General features: G+C 41.5%; 1 long non-coding RNA gene across 1 annotated transcript; it reads right to left on the minus strand.

Annotated features, from left to right (window-relative positions):
- Window positions 1–7,750: 7,750 nt before the first annotated feature.
- Window positions 7,751–11,590, minus strand: LOC309642821. Its single transcript, XR_014253389.1, has 2 exons — window positions 10,327–11,590; window positions 7,751–9,978 (listed from the first exon to the last, which is right to left on the minus strand). It is a non-coding gene; the product is annotated as an uncharacterized lncRNA (long non-coding RNA).
- Between the last annotated feature and the right edge of the window lie 216 nt (window positions 11,591–11,806).

An 11,806-nucleotide genomic window follows, 5' to 3' on the forward strand; every position in this document is an offset into this window, starting at 1 on the left:
GGTTCATTGCTGTTGTTGCATGCTTGCTGTTTCATTCCTTTTCATTGTTAAGTGTGATCCATTGTATGAATGGTGTACCAGTTTATCTACTCAGAAGTTTAAGGACATGTAGGATATGTACCAGTCAGGGTTCTCCAGAGAAACAGATCCAGTAGGATATACATATATGTATATAGGTACATATATGTATACATACACCTATACATATATACCTCTATACCTATCTACATCATCCGTATCAATATCTGTATCTATGTCTATCTATCTATTGAGACAAAAAAATTATTTTGAGGCCCATGTGATTGTGAGGCTAGTAAGTCCAAAATCTGAAGGGTAGGCCAGCAGGCTGCACACTCAGGCAGGACTTCTATGTTACATTTTCAAGGCAGAATTTCTTCTTCTCTGGGAAACCTCAGTGATTGCTCTTAAGACCTTCAACTGATTTGACAAGGCCCACCCACATTAACGAAGGTAATCTCCAGCACTTAAAGTCAACTGATTGTAAATGTTACTCACATCTACAAAACAACCCCACAGCAATATCTGGACTAATGTCTGACCAAACAACTGGGCACCACAGTCTAGCCAAGTTGGCATGTAAAATTAATTGTCACAAGATACTTCCAGTTTTTGGTGAACACGAATAAAGCTGCTATAAACATTCCTGGTGTGGGTTTTGTGTGAGTATAAGTTTTCATTTCACTCGAGTAAATAACTTAGAGTGGGACAGCTGGATCATATAGTAATTTTTATGTTTAATTTTATAGATAACTGTCAAACTGTTTTTCAAAGCGGTTAAGGGGGTGAGAACTTAAGGTAGAGTCTCTTAACTGATGACTGTGTCCACGTTAGGGTCCTGATCGAACAGACTTGAGATCAGGGAGTTAAAGCACCACAGGAAGGAGCACGTTAAGGCCTCTGGAGAACGCAGTGGATCCCAGTCCCCAACTGTAACCGACCACAGATTTGAGAACCCTTTACCTTTCATCAGATCAGAGGTTTGTGATTTTTTGAAATTGTTTCTAAATGACTTTACATGCAGTAGAGGATGAGATTGCTACGGGCTAGGTTTTCAGTGTGTCTGCGTTCCTCATTTGTCTGATTTCAAATTTAGATCAGCCTTTCGCTATATATGTTTTAGTTGCTTGATTTTTACCAAAAGTAGGGCCTTTCATCATCTACAGGGCACTCTCAGGTCTGAAGCTTAGTATTGGGGAGGGGAGGGTTAGTTTTTCCACTGGTGCAACCATATTGATGCTTTCTTTTCTTTTTAAATTAATTCTAATTTTTGTCAGATCTATATACATCATTTAAAGAATCAGAATCTCTCAGGCTTGTTAGGAAAACCAGAAATTCTCTCCTGGAACCTCTCTCATTTCCTATTCCCAGAATCATCCATTTTCAACTCAACTGCATTTTTAGTATTTACGTCCCTATCTTTCAATAGCTTGACTATATTGCCATTTCCCGGTTCCTCAATTTTAGGTATTATCTATTGACTTCCCACTGTAAAAGATATGAATTTATCTCTCTTTCACCCCTCATCTACCACACAAATGCATATTTTCTGTCCTCTCATCCTCCAATATGTACCATATCATAATTTTGGTTAAATCAATATTCAGTGTCTTTATTATCATGACCATGTAAATGCTATGCACAGCTGAGCCAAATAATACAATATAATTATCAATACTTCTCCTTTCCTATATAATTTTCTTTTTAACGAGTTGGTAAATGTCTTATTTCCTGTTCACTCGGTTTTCCATGTACTTATTTTTTTTTTAAACACCTTTATTGAAGTATAATTGCCTTACAATGGTGTGTTAGCTTCTGCTTTATAACAAAGTGAATCAGTTATACATATACAATATGTTCCCATATCTCTTCCCTCTTGCATCTCCCTCCCTCCCATCCTCCCCATCCCACCCCTCTAGGTGGTCACAAAGCACCGGAGCTGATCTCCCTGTGCTATGTGGCTGCTTCCCACTAGCTATCTATTTTACATTTGGTAGTGTATATATGTCCATGACACTCTCTCACCCTGTCACATCTCACCCCACCCCCTCCCCATATCCTCAAGTCCATTCTTTAGTAGGTCTGTGTCTTTATTCCCGTCTTGCCACTAGGTTCTCCATGGCCTTTTTTTTTTTTCCCCTTAGATTCCGTATATATGTGTTAGCATACTGTATTTGTTTTTCTCTTTCTGACTTACTTCACTCTGTATGACAGACTCTAACTCCATCCACCTCATTACAAATACCTCCATTTCATTTCTTTTTATGGCTGAGTAATATTCCATTGTATATATGTGCCACATCTTCTTTATCCATTCATCTGTCGATGGACATTTAGGTTGCTTCCATGTCCTGGCTATTGTAAATAGAGCTGCAATGAACATTGCGGTACATGACTCTTTTTGAACTATGGTTTTCTCAGGGTATATGCCCAGTAGTGGGATTGCTGGGTCGTATGGTAGTTCTATTTGTAGTTTTTTAAGGAACCTCCATACTGTTCTCCATAGTGGCTGTATCAATTTACATTCCCACCAACAGTGCAAGAGGGTTCCCTTTCCTCCACACCCTCTCCAGCATTTATTGTTTCTAGATTTTTTGATGATGGCCATTCTGACCGGTGTGAGATATCTCATTGTAGTTTTGATTTGCATTTCTCTAATGATTAATGATGTTGAGCATTCTTTCATGTGTCTGTTGGCAATCTGTATATCCTCTTTGGAGAAATGTCTATTTAGGTCTTCTGCCCATTTTTGGATTGGGTTGTTCGTTTTTTTGTTATTGAGCTGCATGAGCTGCTTGTAAATTTTGGAGATTAATCCTTTGTCAGTTGCTTCATTTGCAAATATTTTCTCCCATTCTGAGGGTTGTCTTTTGGTCTTGTTTATGGTTTCCTTTGCTGTGCAAAAGCTTTTAAGTTTCATTAGGTCCCATTTGTTTATTTGTGTTCTTATTTCCATTTCTCTGGGAGCTGGGTCAAAAAGAATTTTGCTGTGATGTATGTCATAGAGTGTTCTGCCTATGTTTTCCTCTAAGAGTTTGATAGTGTCTGGCCTTACACTTAGGTCTTTAATCCATTTTGAGTTTATTTTTGTGCATGGTGTCAGGGAGTGTTCTAATTTCATACTTTTACATGTAGCTGTCCCATCTTCCCAGCACCACTTATTGAAGAGGCTGTCTTTTCTCCACTGTATATGCTTGCCTCCTTTATCAAAGATAAGGTGACCATATGTGTGTGGGTTTATCTCTGGGCTTTCTATCCTGTTCCATTGATCTATATTTCTGTTTTTGTGCCAGTACCAAACTGTCTTGATTACTGTAGCTTTGTAATATAGTCTGAAGTCAGGGAGCCTGATTCCCCCGGCTCCATTTTTCATTCTCAAGATTGCTTTGGCTATTCGGGGTCTTTTGTGTTTCCATACAAATTGTGAAATTTTTTGTTCTAGTTCTGTGAAAAATGCCAGTGGTAGTTTGATAGGGATTGCATTGAATCTGTAGATTGCTTTGGGTAGTAGAGTCATTTTCACAATGTTGATTCTTCCAATCCAGGAACATGGTATATCTCTCCATCTATTTGTATCATCTTTAATTTCTTTCATCAGTGTCTTATAATTTTCTGCATACAGGTCTTTTGTCTCCTTAGGTAGGTTTATTCCTAGATATTTTATTCTTTTTGTTGCAATGGTAAACAGGAGTGTTTTCCTAATTTCACTTTCAGATTTTTCGTCATTAGTGTATAGAAATGCAAGAGATTTCTGTGCATTAATTTTGTATCCTGCTACTTTACCAAATTCATTGATTAGCTCTAGGAGTTTTCTGGTAGCATCTTTAGGATTCTCTATGTATAGTATCATGTCATCTGCAAATAGTGACAGCTTTACTTCTTCTTTTCTGATTTGGATTCCTTTTATTTCTTTGTCTTCTCTGATTGCTGTGGCTAACACTTCCAAAACTATGTTGAATAATAGTGGTGAGAGTGGGCAACCTTGTCTTGTTCCTGATCTTAGTGGAAATGGTTTCAGTTTTTCACCATTGAGGACAATGTTGGCTGTGGGTTTGTCATATATGGCCTTTATTATGTTGAGGAAAGTTCCCTCTATGCCTACTTTCTGCAGGGCTTTTATCATAAATGGGTGTTGAATTTTGTCGAAAGCTTTCTCTGCATCTATTGTGATGATCATATGGTTTTTCTCCTTCAATTTGTTAATATGGTGTATCACATTGATTGATTTGCGTATATTGAAGAATCCTTGCATTCCTGGGATAAACCCCACTTGATCATGGTGTATGATCCTTTTAATGTGCTGTTGAATTCTGTTTGCTAGTATTTTGTTGAGGATTTTTGCATCTATGTTCATCAGTGATATTGGCCTGTAGTTTTCTTTCTTTGTGACATCTTTGTCTGGTTTTGGTATCAGGGTGATGGTGGCCTCGTAGAATGAGTTTGGGAGTGTTCCTCCCTCTGCAATATGTTGGAAGAGTTTGAGAAGGATAGGTGTTAGCTCTTCTCTAAATGTTTGATAGAATTCACCTGTGAAGCCATCTGGTCCTGGGCTTTTGTTTGTTGGAAGGTTTTTAATCACAGTTTCAATTTCAGTGCTTGTGATTGGTCTGTTCATATTTTCTATTTCTTCCTGGTTCAGTCTCGGCAGTTTGTGCATTTCTAAGAATCTGTCCATTTCTTCCAGGTTGTCCATCCATGTACTTATTAACTTATCCTCCAATTTTCCCCCAGTTGTTTGCTCTCCTTTCAATAAGATCAAGCAAATTAGGTATTCATTACATTTCATCTTCTTGAAGAAATCTCTCTCAGACTCTTTTTAAAAGATTGTGGTAAAATATACATAACAAAACTTACCATCTTAACCATTTTTAAGTGTACTGTTCAGTGGCATTAAGTGCATTCATATTGTGCGACCATGAGCACCACCTATTACCAGAGCTTTTTCATCATCCCAAACGGAAACTCTGCCCATCAAATACTAGCTCCCCATCCCTCCCTCCCCCAGCCCCCAGCTACCACCCTTCTACTTCCTTTCTCTCTGAATTTGACTATGCTAGGTATCTCATATAAGTGGAACCATACAATATTTGTCCTTTGTGACTGGCTTATTCCACTTAGCAGAATGTCTTCAAGGTTCATCCATGTTGTAGCATGTGTCAGAATTTCCTTCCTTTTTAAAGCTGAATAATATTCCATTGCATGTGTATATCACATTTTGTTTATCCATCCATCAATGGACACTTGGGTTGCCTCCACCTTTTGGCTATTGTGAATAATGCTGCTATCCACGTGGGTGTATGGTTTCTCTTTGAGATCCTGCTTTCAATTCCTTGCGGTATACATTCAAAAGTGGAATTGCTGGATCATATGGCTATTTCTATTTTTAATTTTGAGGAACTGCCATACTGTTTTCCACAGTGGCTGTACCATTTTACATTCTCATCGACAGTGCACAAGGGTTCCAATTTCTCCACATCCTCACCAACACTTGTTATTTTTTGTTTTTGTTTTTTGGCGTTTTCGATAGTAGCCATCCTAATGGGTTTTGGGTAGTAGCCTTTCCTTTTGATTGTTCCTTGTCAATTTTTAAGGTATAGTTCCTCTTCCTCTGATTTCTCCTTATGTGTTAGTGTCCTCTCATATTCTCAGCCCTCCTACCTTCCATACCCTCCCCAGGTGACACTTTCTCTCGCCTAAGACTTCAATTGACCTACAGATTAATTACTCCCATAGCCAGTCTTGGTCCCTACGTGAGCTCTAGACTACCATATCCATTTGAACATTAGGCAGCTTTAAGTACACGCGCAATCAGCAAGTGCAAAGCCAAACTAACTTTCCCTAAAACCTGTTCTTCTTCCTGTATTTCCTGACTCAGTGAAAGACCCCACAACCTGGGCAGATGGCCAAGCCATTAACATGGGACTTAACTTGGTTTTTCCTTTCTCCCACCTTACTGCCTCCCTGTTATCTTGTATCCATAACTTTGTCTTCTTCATTGCTACTGCCTAAATCCACTCAATTTGTAACTCCTGTTCTCTTACCTGGACTACTGAAATTATGTCCCAGAAGCTCTCTCAACCGGAAATCTTTCATCTGTATGATAATCTACGCAACTGCTTGAGTCATCCTGCTATAGTACAGGTCTGATATTACTCCTCTGCTTAAAACCTCCGAATATACACGGAAGGGTAAAGAACCAAGAGTAGCCAGGACACTTCTAGAGAAAAGCAGGAAGGAGGAGACTAAGCCTACCACGATTCAAGCTTATTATGAAGATAATAGTTTTGTATTGGCACAGGCATAGAATAGAGAGCCCAGAAAAAAACCTGTGCATATCTGAAACTCTGGCATAGGACTCTGGTGACCGTGAAGGTACCCTACTAAGACCTCCCTCCAAGAGAACCTGGGGCAAGGAGCATAGTTAGTGGACAGCCTCCAGGGCTTGCCCAGGTTAGAAGACAGCAACTTTATATCCACTGTAGCATTCACTTAAGAGACCACACTCTCTCCCAAGGCTGCTTTCAGCCAGTGACTGAGACAGCGGGGGTACAGAAGATGGGCCATTTCTGTCTGACATGGGTCTCCTCTAAGAGGCAAACTTTTCTCTGAGGGTCCCCAATGGCCTAGCCAAGCCTTTCTTACAGCTGCAACAAGTTGAAGGCAATTCCTAGGCAATCCTCCTTCCTCCCTTCTCTTTTCATAAGTGTCCAAGCTGTTTTGTGAGACTCTTGCCTATTCCCATTCTCTCCTTTCATCCTTCACAAGAGTTTCCCCTCAATGCATCTCTTGCACATCTAATTCCATCTTGTTACCTTCTTAGAGGACCCAAATTACACGATGACATAAGGAGCATGTCAGATCCATTGGGAAAGGTTGCATGGAGCTGTTCAATGAATGGAATTTTAAAATAATGATTATCCACATGGAAAAATATGAAATTGGATCCCTACCCCATATTTGTATAAAATTTAACTCCAGGTAGATTAATGACTTAAATTTCAAATACTAAGTTTAAAAACTTTTAGTAGACTCTATGGATGAGTATCTTTCAGAGTCTATAATTTAGACCTCGAGGTAGGGAAATATTTCTTAAACAAGACACAGACATACACATACACACACACACATACACCCCAAATAAATGTGACCACTTTAAAATTAAGCACCTTTGGGAATTCCCTGATGGTCTGGTGGTTAGGACTCTGCACTTTCACTGCCAAGGGCGCGGGTTCACCCCTGGTCGGGGAACTAAGATCCTGCAAGCCACACGGTGTGGCCAAAAAATTAATTAATTAATTAAGCACTTTTGTTCATTAAAGACATTTAAAGAGGGAGAGAGGTTGTAAACTGGGAGAAGATATTTGCAATATACATAACTGCGAAAGGATTAGCATCAAGAATTTCTTAAGGGACTTCCCTGGTGGCGCAGTGGTTAAGAATCCGCCTGCCAATGCAGGGCACACGGGTTCAAGCCCTGGTCTGGGAAGATCCCACATGCCGCGGAGCAACTAAGCCCGTGCACCACAACTACTGGGCCTGCGCTCTAGAGCCCATGAACCACAACTACTGAGCCCACGTGCCGCAACTACTGAAGCCCACACGCCTAGAGCCCATGCTCCACAACAAGAGAAGCCACCGCAGTGAGAAGCCCGCACACCGCAACGAAGAGTAGCCCCCGCTCGCCACAACCAGAGAAAGCCCAGGTGCAGCAACGAAGACCCAACACAGCCAAAAATAAATAAATAAATAAATAAGTAAATTTATTTAAAAAAGAAAGAATTCCTTAAAATCAATGAAAAAAAGCACATTTAACCCAATAGAAAAATAGGCAAATATATATCAGTAGGCAGTTTTCAGAAGAGGAAACACATATGGCTATTAAATATGAAGAGATGCTCGATCTTGTTGATTAGGTAAATGCAAATTAAGACCACACTGAGCTACCACTTCGACAGATAAAAATGTAAAAAGTTTGACAAACACAAGTGTTGAAGAGGTTGTGGATCCACTCATAAGCCCTCCTACATAATGCTAATGGGAGTACAAATCCATGTATCCACTTTGGAAAAAATATTTGACATTATCTTCTAAAATTGAATACTCACATACCCCGTGACTCAACAATTCTACTCTTAGGTATAGACTCGAATAAACAAAAGAAAGCTCTTGTACATCTATAACAGGAGGGTACAGGCATAGTCATAGTAGCACTGCTCACAACAGTAAAAACCTGGAAGCAACCCAGATGTCCATTAACGAGAAATCAGACAAAATGTGCTACATTCACACACTGGAATATCATACAATAGTGAAAAGGAATGAACTAAATACATAAAATATGGCTGACTCTTCCCATGTTACAGTGGGTGAAAAAAGTCCAAAAGGATACAAAGGCATTGTTCTTTTCCCTTTGTAATGGAATTTATTTTTAGAGCAGTTTTAAGTTTACAGAAAAATTGTGAAGAAAGTACAAAGTTCCAATACATCCTCTCTCTACCAGCATACAGTTTCCCCTATTATTACTATGTTGCATTTATGGGTACGTTTGTTGCAAATGATGGACCAATGTTGACAGATTATTATTAACCAAAGTCCATAGTTTACACTAGGATTCACTCTTTGTGCTGTACATTCTATGGGATCCATCATTACAGTACCACACAGAATAGTTTCACCACTGTAAAAATGCCCTGTGCTCCACCTATTTATCCCCATCTCCCGCAACCATTCATCTTTTTACCATCTCCATATTTTTTGCCTTTCCCAGCACGTCACACAGTTGGAATCATACAGTATGTAGCCTTTTCTGACTGGCTTTTCCTCCATGTCTTTCTGTGGCTTGATAGCTCATTTCTTTCTGTCACCGAATAACACTCCATTGTCTGGATGTACTACAGTTGTCCCATTCACTTATTGAAAGACATCTTGGTTGCTTCCAAGTTTTGACAATAACAAGTAAACCTGCTGTAAACATTCACGTGCAGGTTTTTGTGCGGACATAAGGTTTCAACTCATTGAGATACCTAGGAGCTACGTTTAGCTTTGTAAGAAATTGCCAAAATGTCTTCCAAAGTGGTTGTATCACTTTGCACACCCACCAGCATTGAATGAGAGTACCTATTGCTTTACATCCTCACCAGCATTTGGTGGTGTCAGTGTTTGGCATTCTAGCCATTCTAATAGGCATATTCTTTTTTTATAACATCTTTAAAAACAATTCAAAAATATATGTGTATACACACACACTTTTTGGAAATATATATGTATGTATAAGATATATACGTATATATATAATAAAATTTTGTAAAAAGGAAAACAAGAAATGGTAAATTCAGGATGCAGGATGATGGTTAACCCAGGTGAGGGGAGGCAGGAGGATGAGTTAGTGTGTGTGTGAGGCAAACCGGAGTTAGATGTAAATTGCTGCCTTAATAACTTTTTTTTAGGGTGGAGGGCTCACAGTTATTATTACATTTTTAAAAGTAGGCTGAATAATGACCCACCACAGATGCCTATGTCCTAATCCTCAGAACCAGTGAATTTATTATGTTATGGTAAAAGGGATTTTGCTAATGTGTTTAAGGGTCTTAAAGTGGGGAGATTATCCTGGCCCAATGAAATCACAAAGGGTCCTTGTAAGTCAAAGAGGGAGGAAGGATGATCAGTCAGAAAGAGAGGTAAGGAGAGAGGCGGTCAGAGAGGAAAGAGGACGTTATGCTGCTGTTTTTGAAGATAAAGGGTCCAAAAGCAAAGGAATGCAGGCAGCTTCTAGAAGCTGGAAAAGGCAAGAACACCATTCTCCCCTAGACTTCAGAAGAAACCAGCCCGGCCAACACCTTGGATTTAGTCCAGTGAAACTGATTTCGGACTTCTGACCTCCAGAACACTAAGATAATGCATTCCTGTTGTTTTAAGCCACTAAGTTTGTTACAGCAACAATAGGAAATTAATACAGCGGGCCTTGGGGGCTTCCCTGGTGGCGCAGTGGTTAAGAGTCTGCCTGCCAATGCAGGGGACACGGGTTCGAGCCCTGGTCTGGGAAGATCCCACATGCCGCGGAGCAACTAGGCCCGTGAGCCACAATTACTGAGCCTGCGCGTCTGGAGCCTGTGCTCCGCAACAAGAGAGGCCGCGATAGTGAGAGGCCCGCGCACCGCGATGAAGAGTGGCCCCCGCTTGCCACAACTAGAGAAAGCCCTCGCACAGAAACGAAGACCCAACACAGCCATAAATAAATAAATAAATAAATAAATAAAAATATATAAAAACAAAAAACAAAAGAAGGTATTAAAAAAAAATACAGCGGGCCAGGCATGGATCAATGATGAACTGGATTATGATACAGTTCTATACCCAGGTCCAGTTAAAAAAATAAAACCCTTGAATAGCTCCTCATTGACTGGAAGACAAAGCCCAAACTCCTGAGCCTGGTATCAATCCTTAACAACACGGTTCTATAAAGCCCCTGCCCACTTCTCTAACTTAGCTCTCAATATCCCTACTCCATGTCTTCCCCCACACCTCCCTCCCCCAAAACCCATACATTTTAGCCATGGGTCCTGGCCTCTGTGCCCTTTTGCTGTTCCTATTGATTCATGGGGCTCAACTCTCTCCTCACGGTCTCTATGAAGCCTCCCAGAGCGAAATCCCCCCTCCTCCCCATATTGACTTTACAACGCTTTTCTTGCACGGTTCACTCCCCTTACAGGATTAGGATTCACTGGTAGTGTTTGTAAAACCAGCTCTCAAGGCACTGTTTAACTGGGACCCTCAAGCTCCGGCAACAGGCTGAAAAATCTTTCTTCACCATTACCCTTCACTAGGCTACAAGAGCGGGTACGAACTCAATCACGTTTTCCTAAAGATGCTTAGAGAGGGAGGTGGGGTGGGGATGGAAGCATACCGTGAACTGCTGCGGGCGACAAAGCAAATTCTACAGTGTTACGTAGCCAGTTTGAACATGGTTTCCCACATGTTCGAACAAGACTTCGTTCCCCGTCCACATGATGGATGTCTGTAAACATAATCTTAAGTCTGTGCACGTCTCTGCCCAAAGACTTCCTCTCTAAGAACTAAATAAGGGGGTAGGAGGGCATTATCACCCCCTGTACACTGACTCGAAGAGTCATTTTAATTGAGGGCTGCCCTTCTTACTCTCTTATCCTATGAGTTAACGGATGGGGAAACCTTTGAAACTTGTAAAGCAATCTACAAGCAGCCTACCCAGGCTAGAATACCTATTTGCGGGAAAAAGCGCCCACAGGACGCTGCCGGCCGTTGGGAAAGCGGGAGGAGCCCCGGCGAGCGCAGCCTGCAGCTCAGCGCGGGCCTGAGATCCACCCCAGCCCCTCCGCCCTTCGCGCGGGGCGGCGGTTGATGACCGCGGGCCGGCCGTTTTGATTAATACAGGAGGGCCGCAAGGGCCTGAGGGCTCGGACACCACGCGGAGCCAAAGCACTGCCTTAGCCGCAGTTGAAGAAACCGCTCTCGGGCTGGACGGAGGCGGAGCAGCAGCTTGGGCTGAGCCAACAGAAGAGCCTTAAAATGCCTGGAACAGCCCTAGGACAGCCCCCAGCGCGAGGCACTCTGGGACTCGTAGTCTACCTCCCGGACAGCAGTTTTTCTCGTCTCGTTTCCCCGCCTTTTAACGTCGCTTTGATTCTTCCCCTCCCCTCCCAGCACGCCGGTTTCCTGGTTGCCGCACATCCCACGTACGACTACACTCCCCAGAAGTCTCTTCTTCGCGTCCCAGCACGCAGCGGGCGCCGGCCGTCTTCTTTGGACTGCA

The sequence above is a fragment of the Balaenoptera physalus genome (genome assembly GCF_965194825.1).
Source record: "Balaenoptera physalus genome assembly, chromosome: 14".
Taxonomy (NCBI): Eukaryota; Metazoa; Chordata; class Mammalia; order Artiodactyla; family Balaenopteridae; genus Balaenoptera; species Balaenoptera physalus.